Source organism: Hemicordylus capensis, chromosome 3, assembly GCF_027244095.1.
Source record: "Hemicordylus capensis ecotype Gifberg chromosome 3, rHemCap1.1.pri, whole genome shotgun sequence".
Classification (NCBI taxonomy): Eukaryota; Metazoa; Chordata; class Lepidosauria; order Squamata; family Cordylidae; genus Hemicordylus; species Hemicordylus capensis.
In genome coordinates this window covers 209,583,259-209,606,036 of record NC_069659.1, presented here as the reverse complement: position 1 = coordinate 209,606,036, position 22,778 = coordinate 209,583,259, and the positions used below count along the sequence as shown (strand labels likewise).

At 42.3% G+C, this 22,778-nt stretch overlaps 1 protein-coding gene and 1 long non-coding RNA gene across 29 annotated transcripts in view; one reads left to right on the top strand and one right to left on the bottom strand.

Moving 5' to 3' along the window:
- Positions 1–22,778, bottom strand: part of ZMIZ1 (zinc finger MIZ-type containing 1) — a 640,668-nt gene that overhangs the window by 131,463 nt on the left and 486,427 nt on the right. Inside the window, exon 1 of one of the 28 annotated variants that reach the window (XM_053309143.1) lies at positions 6,579–6,686. The exons of the other annotated variants lie outside the window; for them this stretch is intronic. The gene's annotated coding sequence lies outside the window, so the exon portion shown is untranslated. Of the gene's footprint in view, positions 1–6,578; positions 6,687–22,778 lie in introns of those variants that run through there. 28 annotated transcript variants of the gene reach the window in all.
- Positions 1,876–11,733, top strand: LOC128350665 (uncharacterized). The gene is made up of 2 exons (XR_008319368.1): positions 1,876–2,918; positions 10,038–11,733. It is a non-coding gene; the product is annotated as an uncharacterized LOC128350665 (long non-coding RNA).

The following is a 22,778-nucleotide window of genomic DNA, read 5'->3' as shown; positions in this document are numbered from 1 at the left end:
TCTTTGCCTGATCAGGACCCATCTTAATAAGTTCTTCCTGGGAAAAGCCATAAAAGCATAATTTCTGCATTAAGGATCTTTTTACATCTCGAGTCATAGTTATCAACCATGGTCAGGAATTAAGCCAGGGATAACAAACTGAAGTTGAATCCAAACAAGATGGAGGTACTGACTGTGGGGGGCCAGGACTTGAGAGATGGTTTAGATCTGCCTGTTCTGGATGGGGTTACACTCCCCCTGAAAGATCAGGTATGTAGCTTGGGAGTACTCCTGACCCAAAGCTCTCCCTAGTTTCTCAGGTGGAGGTGGTGGCCAGGAGCACTTTTTATCAGCTTTGGCTGATACGTCAGCGACGTCCATTTCTAGAGATGAATGACCTTAAAACAGTGGTACATATGCTGGTAACCTCCAGGTTTTACTATTGTAATGCGCTCTTATGTAGGGCTGCCTTTGTATGTAGTCCGGAAACTACAATTGGTACAGAATGTGGCAGCCAGCTTGCTCTCTGGGACAGCACGAAGGGACCGCATAACACCGGTTCTAAAAAAAACTGCACTGGCTACCGATATATTTCCAGGTGAAATACGAAGTGCTGGCTATTACCTATAAAGCCCTTAATGGCTTGGGTCCAGGCTATTTGAGAGAGTGCCTCCTTTGTCATAATCCCTGCCGCCTGTTAGGATCTTCTGGAGAGGTCCAGTTACAGTTGCCGCTGGTTCGTTTGGTGGCAACCCAGGTTTGGGCTTTCTCTGTGGTTGCCCCAGGGCTTTGGAATAAGCTTCCTGTTTAAATAAGAGCATCTCCTTCTCTGTTTGTTTTCAGGAAGAACCTCAAGTCTTTCCTGTTTTCTCGGGCTTTTAATTAGAATTAATTTTAATAATTTTAAAAACTTGTTTTAACTATTTTATTATATCGGTTTTATTGTCATGTATTTTAATTTGTGACTTTTAAATGTTTTAAATTTTGTACACCGCCTAGAGATATGCATATCAGGTGATATAAAAATATGATAAATAAATAAATAAATAAATAAGTCAACTGGGTAGAATAGCAACTTTAACCAATATGCAAAAATGCACAGGCAACGTTTTGTTTCTACTTTGATAATACAGACTTCTTGGCGGAGAACCTCATTAGGAACACAACATGGCACCTGAAAGACAGATCTTAAAATTTTTGATTGAAAAATTCCCCATGAGGTATAATTATCATAGGGGCCGAGCTGAGCTCCATATAGGAGTTGTGACCGAGATTTTAATGAGAAGAACTTTACCGCCACTGGAATAAACAAGGCACCTTTAGAGTAATGGAAAGATTTTATAGCAGATGCTGATTTCTGTGCATTTTGAGATACATAGTCTAAATGAGCACTTCTCCTACCAGATGTTCCACATTGATTTATCTGCAAAGTAACCCCTATGCACCTAGATAATTCTGGGGTGGATTTAAGGGAGTGTAATGAGACCCATTGAGCCAAGTAATTACGCTAATTGAACTAGTGGCACTCCTAGGTGATTTTGGTGCCTGGACCACCTCCGCTGCAAGCCCCCCTGCCACCTCAAGCCGCCCCTTGTCACCGTGAGGCCCTGTCGCACCGAACCATGGCTTTTATGTAATTTTAGCAGCCAAGTGCATGGCCAGGGGGTGAGCTGAGCAAGCCTACTCCGCCCCCCCCCACCATGGCACCAGGAAGAGCGGCCACTGGGCCTGTCCATCCAGCCCAGCAGCTCTTGAAAACTGTGAGGTGCACCTGTGCAGTTTGAATAGATTGTAGCAAGCCCATGATATCACGGACTTGCGATGATCTATTCTAACTGCACAGGCATGCCTCACAGTTTTAAAGGGCCGCTAGGCTGGGGGGACAGGCCCAGAGAGCACTCCGCCCACTGCCCCACCTCCTATCTCCAACTCCTCCAGGCAATCCAGAAGGACACCATGGTTGAAGGTTTTGAATGCCACCAAGAGATCCAAATGAACCAACACACTGCTTGCTGATTCCCTGGTAAAGGTAATCCATCAGGCCAACCAAGACTTTCTCAACCACACAATCAGCTCTAAAGCCTGTTTGAAATGGGTCTAGATAATCAGTTTCCTCCAAAACCACCTGGAGCTGGTTCACCACAACTTTCTCTATCACCTTGCACAACCATGGGAGACTGGAGACTGGCCTGTAACTATGCATTGCTAAGGGATCCAGGGAAGGCGCGCATGCGTATTGCTCGTAGAAAGACTTGCAGGCGACAATGGGGGCAGGGGCGGCGGCGAAGAACGCTGCCGCCCCAAAAACTTCGCATTTTACTACAGCGCCGGAGGGGGAAAAGCGGTGGGAGGGGTAAGTTCTACCCCCCCCGCCCTTAAAGGGAGACCCCCCCCTCAGTGCCGGTCCGGACCATGCACACCCCTATTGTCCACATCCTCAGGAATCACAGATTGAAACTGATCTAATCTAGCACTGAAAAAGGGATTGCTGGGCACCCTCTTAATAAACTTTGCAGAAATAGTGGAGTCCAAGTTGGACCGCATACAAGAGATAAGATGAGGAGGAGGAGGTGGTGGAGTTGGAATATGGAATAGCCTCCCCAGTGAGGTTCACCTGGGTTTGTCATTTTGTTCTTTTAGATGCCGGGTAAAGACCTTTTTGTTGACCCAGGTCTTTTAAATTCTGGTTTTCAGATTTGATGATATTTAACTAATTTTAAAATGAATTTTTAAGTTTTTAAACTACTTTGTATTATATTGTATTTTTTTTTCTTTTTTGTCTGTTATGATTTAATGTGATGTGTTTTTATTATATGTTTTAATCCTTTGTTGTGAGTTGCCCAGAGAACAATTTGTTATGGGGCGGCTAATGAAGAAGAAGAGGAGGAGGAGGAAGAGGAAGAAGAGGAGGAGGAGCAGTAGCAAACAATAAATAATAAGTAAATAATAATAATAAATGTATGAATAGTAGCAGTTTTCTTCAAAAAGAAAATCTTAACGCTTCCTAAGTAGCTTCTTGTCCTAGGATAGTCTAAGAGTGATGTATTTCTGCAGCTGGTTTTGGGGTTTCACTGATGAAATGTATTACATTAATTGTTTATTTTGTTTTAAATTGCTGGAAATGTTTTTGAGCAGCTGGGCAGAAAGACAAGATGCAAACAAAATAACTACATTCTGAACACACATATGATGCTGTCAGATTCTTAGTCCATCTAGCCCAGTATTGTCTACTCTGATTGGCAGAAACTCCCCACCAAGGCCTCAGGCCAAGGTCTTTCCTGGCATTGCTACCAAGATCTCTTTTTAAATGGAGAGATCAAGGACTGGAGCTAGGATCTTATGCATGCAAAGCATGTGCTCTACCAGTGACTACAGCTCTTCCCAAAAACGTTAACATACCCTAAGAGGCAAAAGATGCACATCAATCATTTTAAGAAAGAAAGGCTGCTGGTAACCAGTGCCATATTTGTAGGCAGTGTTGCATTGTAATTGCCACTAGAAATCTGGCACTCAACAACCGTTAACATGGTATATACAAATTAGCCAGGCTGAATATTTAGCAACAGACAGGCTGTTGGCAGCAAACGCAGCATGCATACCGAAGTTTCAAAGCATACCTAATTGGGAGGCAGAGCAGATAACAAGAAATGCAACTCAGCCAAGTATAGTATCTTAGATTATTATACCTAACAAAGGAAGCTGCAAATGTGAAGAGGAGAAGTGTGTGTGTGAGTGTATGCACCAAAAAATCATGTGAAGGAATAGCATTCTAGATTAAACGCTGCAAAAGAGTATCGGCAAGAACAGTGAGTACAAGCCTGCTTTGTGCGACAAAAGACATATTCTGCCACAATGAAGGAAACATAGCAATGCTTGGAAGGGCTATTTCTGCACCAAGTGGACATGGTTAAAAACCAACCAACCAACAAACAAAAAACAACAACCCCCACACACACCAAAAATGGAATGAAACTAGGATATAGATAAAACAAAGGTGATTGTTCCACTAGATTACTTCACTCCACACTAGGAGGGACTAGGGTGGGAGCAGGCAAGAGGTGGTGCTTTTCCTCTGCAATTCCTTTCCTGGCCACTTTCCCTTACATACTCATGTTACAAGGCAAATAGGGAAAGCCACCCTGAGGAAGGGGTTGCAGAAGAGAAGCAGCTGACAAGGAAATGAAATTTGGTATTTAGTCATCAAATATCTAGTTCCACTCTAAGATTCTTTTTTCCATATACCCTGACTTCCTTGGTTGTGCCCACAGTTGACAGGGTCCATGTAAAGGCTTCCACCTATATGATTCCTGTATGTCCAGCATCTCACAAGTGACATCTAGCCCTTGACATGGACCCAGACCAGAGGCAAAGGCCCTTGACATGGACTCTAACTCAAAATATGTGTGCCAGTCAAAGTGTGTGTGCAGGGGGTCACAAGGAGAAACTAGATGTTTTGTGATAATCATAGGATTTCCTTCCCCTGCCAGCCATTTTTCATTTACAGCAGGGTTTCTCAACCTTGAGTCCCCAGATGCTGTTAGACTACAACTCCCATCATCCCCAGCCACAAAGGCCACAGCTGGGAATGACGGGAGTTGCAGTCCAACAACATCTGGGTACCCAAAATTAAGAAACTCTGATCTACAGCCTCCTCCGATCCCAGCTCCTTTATGGAGATTTTAAAAAACCTAACAGCATAATTTGTGGAACAAAAAAAAAAAAATGGTTTGCCCTGGTATACAAATTTTAATTTGAGAACATGGCCTAAGAAGAGAGTGCTGTGGCTTAAGGCACTGCGGAAGGATTCATATTTTCCAGCATTTAAGTAGGCTTATCTGAACACTGTAGGGAGGAGCTCATTACAAGCACTGCTTCAACATTCTATTTGACAGAATGCTATTGATTAGCATATGTGAGACACATTAAAGCAATATAACAATTAGGAAAACAGCTCAAATATTTTAGATGAATAGAAATGTTGCACCACTCAGGGATTTGTTTGTCAGGGCAAAAAGAGGAGTCTGATTATTTCAATGACTGTGCTTTTTATTACAAAAGATCATTAATTTGATCTAGGCAAACATTTAACACTGCTCTTTCCAGAAGAATTGGAAGGTGTTTTTCTTTTCCGAAGCTAACAGGAGGAGAACATAAAACACCTGCTGTTGCTCTTAGAGATGAGTGAAGACAAGCAATGGGCCACCTGAAGACATCATTAGTGGCAATTTTTCAATCCCACTTTCATCCGCAGGAAAACAGGACTTGGCCAGAAGCAAAATATTCAGGAAATGGAAGAAAGAAAGATGTGTCTATTCCACATATATTCATTCAAGAAGTTATCTGGAAATACAGACCCGGAACTACCTCTGAGCCTGCTCACAGTACATCCCTGGGAGAAATACCAAGTTACTATTAATCGTCAACATATATACCCCCACTATCACTCTGGAAAGTAACTGCATTTATTTTAAAAGTGGCATCACCTTGACCTTTTCCCCATTCTTTCTGGCAAGCCACTGGGGAGTCAAGAAGATACTGCTTCAAATGAGTGCTGTATTGCCTGGTTCACTGGCTGCTCCCTTCCCCTTCAATGTGGGGAGAACGTAAGAGGCAGAGACCTGTAACATGTTGAGATTTCTCCCCAGGAAATAACAGGCCCTTAGGGGCAGCACAGAATGAACATCATGCTTTACAATCTTGAATAGTGGATGTCACATTGGAAGGGGAACTTGGATTCAACATAGCATAGAAAGTAAATTATACTCAATATCTTCCAAGAACAAAACAATTGATAGGCTCTGCAATTAAAGAGCTGCACAAAATAAAATAATAAATGCTGGGTGCAGTGTGTGCATGTGTGTTTAAGCCTGAGTTTCCAAAGCATATCCCTGAACATTTCCAATCCACTATAGAATGGGCCAAACAAGTTATTCTAGTCTTCATTCTCTAAAATTATTCCTCTATATACTACAATACAGTATATAATTCTGACCTTAAAACACACACACTACAAGATATCCAAGATGGTACTGGTTCAAGCTAGCAAAAATACTGTACTTTGTGAACTACATTATCATATAAATATTATAAGAAGCTATATTTCTATAATTCCTTAAGAGATTCAAAAGAGCACATTAGATACCCCTAAATATCCTTTATTCTATTTAAGTAAAGGATTATTACATATCTGAAATTGCTAAAAGTTACAAAACTATAAATACAAAGAGAATCAACAGCAGTCTTCAAGATGGACAAAAATGATCATAAGATGCTCCCAACTTGCATTCTGGAATCTGAAATTGCATTGATTCATCTGATTTTTACACTGCCTAGAGATTTCATTGTTAGGCAGTGTATAAATTAAACAAACAGCCTGTGTCATAATGAAGTCTCAAGCCAAGCCACATCATACGCCATATTATACACTACCTTTCTCTCTTGTTCTCTTCTCCCCACTCTGCCCTCCTTCGCACACACAAAATACAGTATGATTCACCCCCATACCAACCAATCTCTGGCCCTGAAATTCCAGCCAAAACAGATAATGCTATATAAACTTAGCAGTTATTCAGCGAGGTGAAAAATGTGATTAAGCAAACCTTTCAAACAAGAAGTTGTTTAGTCTGCTAGCATGGTCTGAAGACTGAAGGAGGACTGAACTGTCTCCTCTCCTCCTATGTTGGTCGAGGGGTCAAACTTTCTTTTAAAGTTCACTTCCATTTGTTTGTTTGTTTAACCTGCCTTTCAAACAAAACAACTGATCCCAAGGGCAGTTTTTTTTTAATTCCAATTAAAATACTCTTAAAACACAGACTAGCACCACATGAAAAACCCACGTTTCAATCCAATTTCCTTTCTTGGCTCATGTGCAAATGAATCCCCCTCTCTGATTGGCTGCCAACCTCCCATGACCTCATACCTACTTCCCTCTGTCAGCCATTTCTGCTGTCCTAAGTAAAAGTGCAGAAGAGTCACATATTTTTTGAATGAATATCTTTATGCATCTCTCCGCTACTTAATTTTGCCCTACAGTTTTCTTCACCACAGGCACTTTACTTGATCTCTCTGTAAGCAGGGCTAGAGTTCCCCAGGTGTCCGTGAAGCAGAATTCCCTGTATGAGTTGACCCATCTGGGAAAGAGCTGCCTCACCAGTGGCCACTAGGGATGTGTGAATCGATTCAAATGTAAATAGAGTCGACTCAAATCTAGACGATTTGAGCTATTTGAATAACCCTCAAAAGGGTAATTCGAGTCAAACTCAAATTGAATTGACCAATTATAATCGACTGTTTTGAACCAATTCTATTCCCATTCTAATTGAATCGCAAAATTTGATTTGTGTGCATACCTAGTGGCAACCACTGATACATTTAACAGTATAATGGGAGGTGGGGAGAGACTCACTGCAGGGATGCAGACAGTTGTGGCCAAAGTAACACCAGGGCTTCAACCCTGAATTTTACTTTTGTATTGATGTGATCTGCTACACCAGGACTTAATGCCAGAACCTGACACTTTAAAGCCTAAATGGATAAGCAACTGGAAAGCAAATGAATACATGTATTAAAACATTTATCCAGGTCCAGGACTTTACCAAAAATAATATATTAGGAACACAGAAAGCTGCCTTATATTGAGTCAGACCATTGGTTCAGTTAGCTCAGGATTGTCTACACTGACTGGCAATGGCTCTCCAAGACTTCAGGCAGGAATTGCTCCCAGTTCTACCTGGGGATGCCACGGGAGTGAACCTGGGACTTTCTGCATGCAAGCAGATGCTCTACCACTGAGCTATGGCCCCATCCCCTAAGAGGAACATCTTACAACAGACAGTGCTCACATGTGGTCACCCATCTAAATGCAAACCAGAGGTAGACTCGGCTTGGCAAAGGGGACAATTAATACTCATACATATTATTTTATCAGATGATATGCCACTAAGAATAGTTAAATTAAAATATACTTGATCAGTATGCAAGGGATAAAAACAATGGCACATAGTACTCTAAGTAAAATATCTGTCCCTAAACCAAAGAAAGATGCAGGGCTGCAGACAGAGGGAAAGCTTGAGGAGCAACTCCTCACTTACATTTTGTGGTGGGGAGATAGATATGGATTATTAGCTTGGCAGGGGGAAGTTCAGTAAAATGAGGTGGGGATTCCTTAAATGCTTGGGGGAAATCTGAACCCCTGGAAAGAGACATCATATTTTAAAGGAGGGTGAGGGTGGGAGGGGAAAATCATTAGAGGCCTTAGAAGAAATAACAAAAAAGAATGGAGCTATTTAAAGACTGGAAGAATGAGGCTATAATGAGGCATAAAATCATTTTACAAAAACGTAAATTGGTTTTTCATCTTCATGCAATTGCACAAAAGAAGAATGAACTGGCCAAAAGAAGAATGAACTGTTAGAAGAAGTTAGAGAATTTGGCAGAATTAAAAGGAGAAACCTAATACTATAGCAAGCAAAATGTGAATATAGCAGAAATGAACAAGTAGCTAACCTTTCTGGGACCCTAGTGACCATATAAGCCTACACAGAGTCCCCAAACATTCAATTCCATTGCTCTTTTAATAAATCTTCAAAAAGAAAAATGAGTAGTGTGGGGAAACAAGGAACACAGATAATACACATTTGATGATCTAGACTCTTGCCTATGGAAAGCTTATGCCACAGTACGTTTGTCAGCTTTCAACAGCTCTCTTGGGTTTATTTTATTTATTTATTTTTACATTTATATCCCACTTTTTCCTCCAAGGAGCTCAGAGTGGTGTACATGGTTATATTTATCCTTACAACAACTCTGTGAGGTAGGTTAGGCTGAGAGATACATGACTGGCCCAGAGTCACCCAGTGAGTTTCATGGTTGGATGGGGATTCGAACTCGGGTCTTCCCGGTCCTAGTCCAACACTCTCACCACCACGCTATGCTGGCTCTCAAAATACTAACAGGACTACTCTTCTGGAACAGGATATTCTGGACTTCCAATGCAAATGCAAACTTATTGTTCAGTTGCATTCTGCTGTGATTTAGATCTTTCAAAATGCAACTAGGCTATGTGAGCCTCTTGACACAGTTATGAGTGCGGAGACAAATAGCTTACATTAAGAGCTACGAAAAACCAGTGCGCCCAATAAATTAATAATAATAATAATAATAATAATGATGGATGATGATGATGATGATGATGATGATAATAATAATAATGATGATGGATGATGATGATGATGATGATGATGATAATAATAATAATAATAATAATTCGATTTCTATACCGCCCTTCCAAAAATGGATCAGGGCGGTTTACAAGGAGACATAACAAATAAGATGGCTCCCTGTCCCCAAAGGGCTCACATTCTAAAAAGAAACATAAGACACACACCAGCAACAGTCACTGGAGGTACTGTGCTGGGGGTGGATAGGGCTATCCAACTAGAGAAATAAAGCTAATCAACTAGAGAAAGTCATAGCTGTAGCAATTTCCCAGACCTGGTGAGTACTTGTAATCCTATGCTAGTTGACCACTATAAGGCTCAGCAGTCTTTAGTAAAGATCTAAGTAGCTTTTTGTTCCCTCCTACTCCTTTCCTACTTTGTCAGGATTGAACAGGATTCAAGGAAGCAGCCCCTTGGCCTGTGCAATGGTAGTTTTTGCGGTGAAAGCACTCAAAGAGGCAGCAGAAGAAAAAGAGGAATATTGCTCTTCCAGGTCCCAGCCTGGCTCCAACTCTGCCACTGGTTCCTCTCCTGATCTGGTCTGACTATAAATGCTTTTAAGCTGGGCCTCAGTCATTGCTGAGGCAATAACCAGACTTTTGGCCTTGTTTGTGTAGCTTCCTAGCTTTGCTGTAGGTATTCTTGCCGGGTTGTCTACTGTCCCTTAGGCTACCCTCTCAGTCTATCAGCTTCCCTATCCACTGGCCTACTTATGCCCTCAGTCCAGCGTTGGCATACAACTGGCCTCTATATTCCATAGGTCTTGTCCAGACTCTTGAGACTCAGATCTTGTCCAGACATTCAACATGAGTTGCAATCTTGCTATGACTTGTATTACAGTTCCTGCATTGTTATCAGTCTACAGCCCAGCAGTGACAGTCCTACTCTTCTGTGCATGTGTGGTCTGATCAAGGCACAGAATTTCTAGGGATCTGCATGAATATGTGCACAAGATCTGGACCAACCTATGAAACTGGATGGGTCATCAGTGTGATAAGCAGGTTGCCTGCTCACCAGTGGTGAGTGCCTCCCAGCCCTCCAGGCAGGACAGATCTCTTCCCCAGAGGTATCATTTCCACTGCCATTTCTGAGAAGGCAGAACGCAGCAGGAATCCTTTCTGAGACGTAAAAGAGAGCTCCCACTGTTTCCTACCTCTTCACATTCCAGTACAAATGACGGAAGACCTGCTTCTCTCCTAAGACCTCTGCCTGTGTGCCAGAAAAGGATTTGATGGAAGAGAGGCGATTGGTGGTGGTGACCACAAATAATGGCTGGCTAATGAGCTAAGTCTAAATGTGTGGAAACCCTGGTGAAATGTTAGCACATCTAAATTGGTTAGGCATCCTAATTGGTTGTGCTAGCAACAGACTCACTAATCAAATAAAATAGTCAAAGCCAAGAATCATCATAAAAGAGTCATTTTATGACTCATTTAATAACAAAGTTATGCATGCTTCGTTCTCACTGAAGCAATAAGCCTGTGTCTGGGCTGTGCCCAGGGGTGCTGTTAGGCATGGACCTGGGGGCCCAGGTCCATGTGCCCACTTTCCTAGAAAGTCTCATGATGTTTCCCAAAGGAAAAAAGGACCCCCTTTATTTTTTTGGAATGGCTTGGCCTAGAGTTATGAAATTTGGCACAGATCATTTATTTATTTATTTATTTATTTGATTTTTATACCGCCCTTCCAAAATGGCTCAGGGCGGTGAACACTAGCATGAGAAGCAGCTCTTGGGGTGATGCTAATAGTATCTGTACAGGAGAAACATTAAATAATTTCCTTCTGAAAACCAACACGGAAAATAATAAGTTACACCAGGATATCATGTACATCTGCACATTCTTTATACAGTTATTTTGTTAAGACCATCAATCAAAATAAAGGGCATATTTATTAAGTATTCCCTCATGGCAATGACACCCACATCAGAGATTATCCATTTAGAAATAGGATAATTCTTGTGTTCATAATGAAAATATGCCCCCACCCCCAAATGCAGTGCTTTATCTGTCATTTCCTTCAGTAGTATTACAAGTAAAATAAACATTAACATTGTTTGCAATTGCATGGAATGTGCTCTCCCAAAGTCATAGGGCATGAAAGTGAGTGTTTAAGCTAGAGTAAAACATGGAAGCCACAGGACAGTTCCATTTGGAACCTCCATGATATTGATCAAGACAATGCAAGCTGAGCATTCCAGGTCTTTTGCAACCAATTCCTATGAAAATCATGTTAGTCACTTAAGAAGCTATCTGTTTTCCCCTAAGTGGGGGGAGGAGGGGAAACTCCTCTTAACGACAGGTTTTGACGTCACCTGCCCGACCTCTTCTAACATTTTGACACATCTGAGATGAATTTGCTATGTAATTCCGCAGTAAATTGTAACAATTGTTCAGAGATTTATTGCTGTATTTTTCTTGTCTACATGATTATATCTTTGGCTGATGCTTCCGGGCTGTAATTGTATGGTAATTCTGTGTGTTTATGACTGATGCTTATAATATATTTGTTTTCTAAGGCACTCTTGTTTAACAAACATGGATCTCAGTCATTTGTAAAAATATATAATAAAACCACCAGCAAATGCAATGTGCAAGTATACACTTATGAAAATTAAATCATCAAACAGCAAGAAACTGTAAAACATAGCATCACAATTCTGTTTTGCTTTAGTAGACTGAAAGATAGTTTTAATTCTGCACTGTAAAATGAGGTAGTAGCAAAAAGAATAGAGCACCATGTTTAAGGTTCATAAGTTATTAAATAACTTCATTATTTTCCCTGTAAAATATTCACAGCATAGATTTTTACCTCAAACCCTATCTTCCTATTTCACATGATTGTCTGGCAGGATATGGAAGCCCTCTCCTCCAATATTTTCAGAAGAGAAGAGGGAAGGAGATGGCAGGGGGGAAAGAAAAGGCATGTACATTTACAAACAAAACAAAACAAAATCCTAAGAAGGGCTCCTCTGATGTAGGCTAGGGTTAAAGGTAAGATTAAACTATGAAATGTGGAATACTGTCAAAGAGCATGTATAGCCACAGCAATGAAAGTCTTATGACATAATGACAGATTGATTGTGACTATAGACAAGACAGATAGCAACTATGGTTGTTAGCAGGGCTTGTGATCTGGACATCAGCCACTAATGAAATCTGTCCTTCCCTGGTCACTGAAGTTCACAGCCTTAGGGCATTTCCGGATCCACTGAGGCAACTGGATAATAAGGCTGTAGTGGAGCTAGGAGCACTTTTCATAAGAAATCTGCTACCTTTCCTCTTAAGACTGAGCAACTGTCACTCATGCCTTTGTATTCTCAAGACTTGGCTACTGTAATGCTCTGTAGATAGGGATGCCTTTGAAGACAATTTGGTTAGGTGTGAGAGAGATGGATGGCTGACATCCAAATACGAATATATTTAAAAGTACAGCATACACAAGCAATTCAAAGTCAGCACTAACTCCATCAAGTATTCTATTAACAAAATCAGGGTGTCCTACCTAAAACCCCCCACGTTGTTTTAAAGTAACCTACAAACCTTAGGGCTTGCCTCCTCACCTGTGTTCCATTGCAATCGACTGAAAAATGATGCCGATGTTCATTTAAAGCACATTTGCAGAAGGTAGCTGGAGGGAAGCACATTTGAATACTTCCCCTGTAGGGGAACCTCACAGTCTGCGGTTTTGATTTAGCCTAGTGAGTTTCTTTGGGACTGTGTGTGCTCAAGCCTCAGAGCCCTCTTCAGGCACAGAAAGGAAGAGGGATGTACATCATTAGATCCATCCTGCATTTGGCAGGCAGCGTCTGGATTGGCTGTGCCTAGTATAAATACCAGGGGCTTAGCCTTTTGTTCTTGCTAGGTCAACAAATTAGTACATTTTGCACTTTAGCAGAAGCCTTTGTCCTTACTTAGGCTCCAAAGCTCCAGCAACTGGGCTTAAGTACCCTAACTCTAGGTCTGGATTCCATCCGTCTCCTAGACCTGGCTCTTAAGAACAGTCCTGCTGATCAGGCCGAAGGCCCTTCTAGTCCAGCATCCTGTTTTTCACAGTGGCCCACCAGATACCTTTGGGAAGCCCATAGGCAAGAGCTGAGGGCATGCCCTCTCTCCTGTTGTTACCCTCTGCAACTGGTATTTAGCGGTATCTTGCCTCTGAAGCTGGCCTATAGCCCTCAGACCAGTAGCCATTGGTAGACCTGTCCTCCATTAATTTATCTAAACCCCTCTTAAAGCCATCCAGACTTTCACTCCCATACTAAAACATTAATGACTTTGCACATGAAAAACCAGTCTGCCAGGGAGAAATCTGGTTGCAAGTTCCCATCTTTTCCTTTTTCATGTTGTGTATTTACAATGTTATATCATCATTGCCTACGAAAAGAAATGCAGCACACAAAAATTTCACATGATGGAGCTTAGAGAAGGCTTTCCTCCAGATAAAAGTCATCTACTCTTAAACTAGGCTCCATAAAAGAAACAAATATCTAACCACTACCACTTTTTAAGCAGGCTGGTCAATCACTAGATTAACATTTCAAGATTAACAGTTTATAGCTTGGATTTACTTAAATATAACATCAATAGAAAACTGCAGCTGGGATTAACAAGGTATTAAAAACAGGCTAAACATGAAATGCTGGGAAGAGATGATAAAACTCTAGTAGTAGTGAGTGAGTGATCAGGTATAATTGGACCTCCAAAATAGAGGAAAAGAGTTTTACTTAGTATATTTTCCATTAGATTAACATCAGATATTTACTAACCATTAGAAGAGAAAAAAGCAAAACAAACAAACAAAAAAACACCAACCCACAAAATGATTACAAAAGCCAAACAGAAAAATAAAGAGGCAAACAGATTTGTTTGTCTCTAAAGAGATATTCCAAATGTTTCAGGAAATGCAATTAAACAACCAGCTGGAGAAAAGACTAAAATTAATATTGACTTTATTAACTGATGACAGAATCATAACCAGGTTGACTCTTTTCAAGCACACAACCCCTTTCATACTTGTTGGTCTTCACACAACTGAATTTTTCTGCTTCTACTAAGAGCCTGTTCTCACACGTGGGCAAGACAAGGCTTGCTTTGTTAGCCTGGTTTTGCCTGCATGTGAGAATAGCCTCTATATCTCACACAAAGCAAAGTGACAGAATTCTATACTATATCTCTTCAAACTACAGGTGGAAGATTATACACTCAAGCATGGTGATAAATGTATTACCTTTTAGGGGTGTGCACGGACCAAAAGACATGATTTGGTTTGAATTTGAACTGAACTGTGTTGCTCCAAATTGGTCCAGTTGAACCAATTGGCTGGTTCGATCCATTAGATCGAAGTGGTTCATGTGGCCAATATACTTGTAAAGTTGAATCTGGTGAGGATTCCCCTTTACAAGTACAGGAGGTAGAGGACCCTCCCAAGGGTAAGGGTGGCCAGGCGGGGCCAGCAAGAGAGATAAAAAGCTGTTTACCAGCTAGTGCAGCTGCCAGTGCTGCCGCTCACCCTCCCTGCTGCCAAGCCTAGAGGCCTCTGGCTGGGCACTGTTAGAACCAGAAGCCTGAGCTAAGTTGGACCTTCGTGGTTCATTTCAGCAAAGCTCTTCATCCCCTCCCTCCCTCTGATCTAAATTATACTGGCAGAGTTACACCAGTTATAGTTAAAATTAGAAGTCTTTTCAACATTCCACCAGTACAAGCCCTAAACATTCTATTGCTTATAAAGTCAAAGGTATCTGATCCATCCTTCTGAAATCATGCACACATCAACTAGGGGACAGGAGACACCACTCCTCCAAATGTGGTACACTTCCGTTGCAAATTGGCTGAGATACAGCAGTTTACGTTTGTATCTCCTAAAAATAAGTTTCAAAGTCATGTCTTTTCAACACATGTGATGTATATTTTTAAATGTTTGATTTCTTTTTATCATTCCTCCAAAATTCAGGTCCATACTGGACTGGTGCCTTTTGCTGGTTTGAAAAACAGCAAATCTAGTGATTTTTAAGTAATTACTGTTCAAAATCCCCATAATAAAAGGGGAAATTAGCTAAGAGCTAATTAGCTAATTAGCTACTGAGTCTGCTCCATGCTCCACACTCCGCTCCATGCTCCACCCCCCACACTTTTCCTTGGTCGTTCAGCTGGAGATTGGGCTGGGGAGAGATGCATCCAGACAGGCATTTAACAGGTGCAGCTTCCTAATAACTTCCTAGAGATGCCCCTGATGAATTTCTGCCTGATGCATCTCTGATCAAGACAAAGTGTGGGTGAATGGCACCTCATTTCTAAAGCCATCATAATACAACAGACTGTACAAAGTCTTTACAAGCTTATATAGCATGGAAGTTACGATGGGCACCTTAACTTGCAATTTCCATTCTTTTAGCACACAAGTGAAAATGTAAAGCATCTTAACTCTCATTTTGGATTACTGAATTAAGACTGTAAATTCCTCAGGGCAGGCTTCTATCAGTCTGTAAAGTGCCATGTACATTGATGGAACTATTAAGAACAAACACCACTTACAGTATGACTTAATAACTGAGAGAGAGGAATACTACCCCCCCCTTCTTGTGGTATCTAAAAAAAAGCATCCGTAGTCACCAGAAAAACCTTTTAGAACTGTGTTTTCCTCAGAGGCATTTGGGGAGATTTCTAAACCAAGCAATCCAGCCATTCCAATCTGCAGCTGCTACAGCCTGTGTGTGGTTCTGCTTGGGAGGCATCTTGGAGATAAACTGCAAAGAGCAAGGAGCATGATGCCCTCTAATGTTTTCAAAAGGTCATGGAACTCTGGTGTCGTGAAATGATTACATAAAGAGGATCTGTAGATCTTTATCTCCTTGCAATGTTTCAGGCTATTCAAAGCTTACCAGCGCACTAACATGGCTTATGATATAACTAGAGATATTCCCAGATAACAGCAGAAATAATGCCATAGAGCAAGTAACTATCAACATAGCAAGGCACTGAAAGGGGCCCATAAATGACAGCTTGTGGAGATGAGCTGTATTTGTCCTGTTACAGAAAGAAGTAGCACAAATGAATTAAGTATGGACAGATATGTCAAAGCAGATACCCTGCAGGTAGGATTGCCAACTTTTGTATGTATAAATCCTGGCATCCCAGCCTAAGTGCCTCTGATGTGTATATGTGCAGAATTCCTTTTCTTTGCTAAGGCAATCTTCCTCAACTGTCCAGAGGCCATCTGGGTGCTGTGGAATCTGAGGCCTGAAAGGATGCTCCGAGATGTGAGAGCAGACCAGTTACTCAGCTGAGTGGGAGAGATTCTGGCTCTACATCACAACAGAGAATGCAGCTACCTGGATATTGGTGAGAGCAGATGAATGTCCCAGACAACACTGATTCTGAATCAACTGCACTGGCTGCCATATTCACCACTGAGCTCAAAGTAAAATTCTGGTTTTGGCCTTTAAAGCCCTAACAGTCTGGGACAAGGGTACATCAAAGACTGCCTGCTCTTTTGTGAACTTACCAGGGACAGGGCCTTCTTAGTGGCAGCATCATGACTTTGGAACTCCCTCCCCAGGGAAATTCAACTGGCTCCCTCCCTTCCTGTTTTTAAACAGAAACTGCATGCTTAAAAAAAAATCCTAGCCTATTAAAAACGTGTGTAGCCTTATCAGTTAAATTATGAATGGTTTTTTACCTGCTACTTTTAGTAATTTTTAGATTGCGTTTTATTGTGTTTGTAAGCTGCCTTGGGGTAAGATTTCAATGAGTTCAAAACCAGCAAGTGGCTCTCCCATATATGCAACTGCCTTTGTACTCTGAATTAACAGCAAATCTATACCAAAGCAACCCAAATTCTGAACTAGCCCTAACCCTAACCCAAGAGAAAGGAGTGGGAAGAGTAGACTAATTACCCAAAGCATATTTGCACAACAGGGTAGTTCTGTAGGGTTTTCCCTTTCAATCAGCACAACACTGTGAAGCACGTTCTTTACTAGAGACTGTCCTGATGCTCTGTTAACCTTTTGTGGCAAATAACTCTTTTTATTCTATGCTATGGGAGATAACTTTTAAATGTATTAATTGGTCATATGCATAATTTCTTCTTTCAGGTCCTCAGAAATCAAATATCTGAGGGCAGGGTGCATATTGACTCTGTTGCACATTTATGCAAGTATAAACACACAGACACAAAATACCAGTGTACTGTTTCCCTTCTTTCCCCCTCCCCGACAGCCATCTAAATACTGAATATTGCTGAATGCATTTGAATTGCAGCTACTCTGTAATAAGTTCAAGTGGTCCTCTGTGAGATTAAACATTCTATTAAATGTTCTTTTTCTTCTTCTTTTTTAAAGGGAAGCTGTTGTGGTCTGTTTACTAACAACCTGTTTCAAAAGCTAGTGGCAGAGAGGATACTAGAGTCTACTAATACAGCAAATAGAAGGGAAGAACCTTCAGCAACGTGCTGCTGGTTGGCTCAAGCAGAGAACACTGGTGTGAAAATAGGGGTGCTACAAATGCTCGAATACAGCCTTATTTTCATTTGTGAAATGTTGGCAGCAAGAAGGTAGGCTGAGAAAGAGTGACTTGGCTAAGGCCATTCTTTGAACTTCATAGCTCTGGCTAGAATTACATGACAGCTAAAATGTGGCTGCATCTGAAAGCAGTTGCCCCCATGGTTTTTTTCCTGTTCTCTACACCATAACATTCACTAATGCATCATGTGATGTTAGTGTGTCTCACAACCCCACATCTCTTCATTGGTTGCTATTTGCAAGAATTGGAAAACCCAGTGTGGTGATCTCACCGCACTGATTCTCTAATTGTAAATGCTACAGGGAGACACGAAGAATGGAGACATGGAGTCCAGTCATATATTGGTCATGTTATGTAGTTCTGTCCAATGTTTGGATTTGTTGGGTCGCTCTTGGCCAAATCCAACATTCTTAACCCCCATACCAAAGATATGTTTTGTCCCCAAACTTGCTCAATGTAGCAACATAGCTCAGCATAACATTGTTGAAGGCAAATGTGAAGAACAACCCCAGAACCACATCAAATATTAGGACCCAATCTTGATTTGTTGATTTTAAAAGAAACTTGTTGCCACAGTGTTTTAAGTTTGACAGAGGAGGGCTAGAAGCCCATTACCAGATATTGCAAGCAAAATAAGCAGCGTCTGGACCTTAAAAATAGCAGCAACACAATATTTCATACCACCCACACAAAAAGAAATGAAGCCTAAAGTCTCTCTGTGTTTAAATCTTTCTAATAAAATAATTTTTAAAAAGCTGTCTCACATTCAGTGGAAAGTCCCTCTGCTTCTGCACAGAGACACTACACCTTTAAATTCCTTTTCAACAGTAACACTATCTAAGGGTGGTAACAGGGTGCGCATTACCAGCTTTTTAGTGCATGCCTATTGGAGGGCGAGATGAGGGGCTTGTGTTTGGAGGACAGTAGCTCTGCAACTATAACTCTGCCAAAAGGTCTTGACAAATCCTCACCAGTTATGCCAAACTGCCTCCTGTCATAGATGTGGGAGCTATTTGGAGCTGTTATTATGTTTGCTTGTTTTTTAAATTCTGGCTCCAAAGAATGGATTTCCCATTGAAGTTAATGGGAGTTGAAACCGCTTTTGCCCTGAAGACTCCCTAGTTGAGAAACTTCCATTTAGTACACTGGAACTAAGTGCTTTGTGCAGCACCTAAGAAAGGAAGCCATGCTGCTTCTTCCCTACCTGAGCGCTCTAACTGCACAAAGGGAAAAACCAGTGCTCTTTCTCCTCCTCTTCTTTTGTGACATCTAGAGGAAGGGGCCAGTGTTCCCGAGCCTTTCATTTTGTGCTGAAAGTGAGGCAGATCCCCTGCAGGGTGGAAACAGCACTGCCTCAGGCCCGCATCCTGTGATTTTAGTCCTCCCAGGAGTAAAGCAATAATAGGGCAGACGGGTTCAAAGATCCTGGGCTGCCCAGCTCTTGGGAGCAGCCTGGCGTGGTGCTCTCCATGGCCAGAGCCCTGGAAGGGCTGCATAAGCCCCTCCCCCCCGTATCTCATTCCCAGCCGGAGTTTGCTGGTTCTGTGTGTGTTTTGTTCATTCTGCCCATGAGGGAGAAAACAAACAAAATGGACACTCAGCCAGCAAATGCCAGCTGGGAATGAGCTCTGGAGGGCTCACGTGGCCCTTTCGGGGCTCTGGTCATGCCCCTTGTGTATGACATCATGCACAAGGGGATGTGAACAGATCTCTGGAGGGCCCACACAAGCCCTCCAGAGCTCGTTCCTAGCTGGTGTTTGCTAGCTGAGTACATTAATCTCCCTTTCCCTTCCTCCCGTGATGGAGCCTGGGAATGAGCCTGGGCTCATGTGGACTCTCCGGAGCGCTGACACATGATGTCACATGCAAGGGGTGTAAGGGGCATATGTTGGGCATAGCCAGCAAGACTACCAGGGATGGGGGCCCCCCTCTTCCCCTCACTCTACCACTGTTGCCTCCCCTCACTTTTCAAATGCAAAGTTGTTGTTTTTTTAATTAAAGTTTTCTTGTAGGGCTCATTCTTTATCTCCTTCCCAGTCAGAGGTGAAAGTGGCAGATGGGCCCAGTCATGCATGTGCTGAATATTGCAGGGCTGCATGGCCACAAGAACATTATTAACTGTAATAATTTTCTCCAGTTCTTAATTTCATAATTAAGTTTAATAATTTCATAATTCTACTTTTAGATCCTCTAAAAGAGTCCATGTTAATTCCTGAAATCCACTATCCCCAATAGAGTTGCTAGGTCTCCTTTGGGGTGTGCACAAAACCGGTTTGCCCGGTTTGGTTTGAATTCGAACTGGATTCGAACCGGGGTGGGGAGGTTCAGTTTTGGTTTTGCCCAACCCCTACTTGGTTTGGTTAGAATTGAACTGGTTCTAACTGTTCCAAACTGGTTGGAGCCTCCAAAACTGGGTTGTGTGGTAGGCACCCATGGGTGCCAACTACCACCCAAACCCCAAAGCAATCGGACACTCCTACGATTGTTAATGATTTTTTGAATTTTTTATTATTTTTCTCATAGGATATAATGGGTACTTGAACGGGCCCATTATAACCTATGTAGAGCACCTAGGGGCACAAACGTGTAGGCACCCAGGGGTGCCAACCAACCACCAAACCCCAAAGCAATTGGACACTCCTATGATTTTTAATGTTTTTTGAAGGGTTGGGTTTTGGGGTTTTTTTTTGCCAATTTTTGCATCCCTGCAATAGGGAATAATGGGGATTTGAGGCAGCCTCATTCCCCACCTTTGAAGGGGGGTGCCAGGGCACCCCCAAAGTGGGTCTGGGGAACAACTGGCAAGGCAGGGGCAAGACGCTCACAAGAACAAGGAGGAAAAAGAGGATGATGATATGGCTAAACAAATTAGGAGGAAGGGCCATAACATGTGTGTGGCATGGAAGGACTCAGGGGGATTCTTTCCGAGGGTTCATAACAGCTCTCCAGTGACTTCCTGACAAAGCTGTCCCCTTTCAGGACATCTCTCTTCCTTTGCAGACCCACAAATGCATGCAGCCTCCGTCCCCCTGCTGGCCCTGATGTGCAGTGTGCAACTCTACAGAGCCTGTAATAGACTCCTTCAGTCAAAGGCTGAAAGTGGCTATTAGTATCTATAGGAGGCCTGTGCAAAGGAGCAATTGAAGAATGAGTGGCCCAAGTAGTGAATTCCTGGAGTTTTTCGAAATACCACTCTTGGATGAACAGCCAACCCTGCTGTTCTGCTGTACTTGAAATGGACGGTTTGAAGGACAGACCCAGCTGCAAGGGTCTTTGTTGGTATCATACTGAGGTCTGCAATTGTCCTTGGTGACAGAAAAAAATAAGCAGTTAACTGCTGCCCATTTCCTCCCTTGCCTTGATTAGGGCAGGTGTGCCTTGTTGAGCTTCCCACCTGACCATTTATTATTTTATCTGTTTTGTTATTTAGACTAAGAGTCTGCCCCATCCTAAAGGCTCAGGAAAGATAACTCAAATAACTTCCCCACAAGAAGAACACATTCATCAAATTCATTGGGATTCTCCCCATCCTTTAAAAGCTCTCAGAGTTTGACTTCAGTGAGTCTGTCATGGAAGAGAGATTGGTGGGATTCTCATTGATAATGAGGTTGGGACCTATCCACTCCCACCTTTGGAGGGGGGTATTAGTGATGTACACGGACCGGTCCGGAGGCCATTCTGAAGGCCTCCGGACCGGTCCGGACATGAGGGCAGTCCGGCGGTCCGGCACTGGGGTGGGGGGCTCTTTAAGGGCGGGGGGAGGGTGTACTTACCCCTCCCACCGCGTTTCCCCCGCCAGCGTGTTCGTTTTGGAAGGCTTTTGGGGCGGCAGGATAACTCCCTGCTGCCCCTTCCCCCAGTCAGTAAAAGGCTTCAAAAAGCCTTTTGTGCGTGCGCACATCGCGCGTGCACGTCTCCGTGTCACACATTCACCGTGTCACCGCGGTTCCGTGCACATTCCTAGGGGGTATGGTTTTTCTTGATCTGTTTGGGGGACACTGGAGCCTCATATGCCTCTTCTGTCAAGCAGAATGAGAAAGTATGATTCCTACTATGAATAATTATGTTGGTGGCCCTAATTATTTGCTGGGGTTCCAGTCATACTTATAGGTGCAAATACGGAAAATGCTAATAATGAGAACTTGAGTCAATGAGAATGGGTGGGGGGTTAGGTTCCTAACCAAAAAGTGGGGGCCAAAAAAGCAAGTGGGGCAGAAATAAGAGAAGAAAAGGATAGTGTCTTATTCTCCAGGTCTTGAGCAATGCCCCCCCCCAATGGGTTGAATATTCACCTTAAAAAAAAAAAAAAAAAGAGCCGCAAAATGGCTCTCTGCTGGAAAATGGTGGCTGGAAATGACATCAAAAGTAATTTTGAGGTCTTTTCCAGCCACTCAAAACCGCAGATAGGTGAATTTCACCTATTTTTCTACCTGGATGATGAAACTGGGTCTCTAAGACCCAACCACAGACATGCGGAACCGCGGACACAGAACCCGAAGATAACGAGGGCCACTTGTATACCGCTTTTCACCAAATATTCTCAAAGTGGTTTACTCAGAAAAATAAATAATAAATAAGATGGATCCCTGTCCCATAATGGCTCACAAACTGAAAAGAAACATAAGGCAGAGCCCCTGCAACAACCACTGGAGGGATGCTGTGTGGGGGCTGAACAGGGCCAGTTGCTCTTCCCATGCTCTTTCCCAACACCACTTTAAAAGGTTCTTCTTTACTCAGTTAAGCAGAGGGTAATGCTCTGAAAATAGTGGATGCTCTTGTACTTTAAAGTGCAGAGGATTCTATTAATAAAATACATTTCGAACATATCCTTGCAAGCAATCATGTCCTTTGCTGCTCAGTTCACGTAAACTGCAGCTATGTTGCATCCGTCGCTGAACAATACTGTGTAGCAAATAACTCTTTATCTGGCATAATTATAGAGATGCTTTTGTTTCCTTACATAATTTCTCTCTCTTGTGCAACGCAAAATAGGCAACGTTCGCTCTTAAATGCTGATCTAATCTATTGCCTAATCTCCAGTGTATAACCACCATGTCGAACA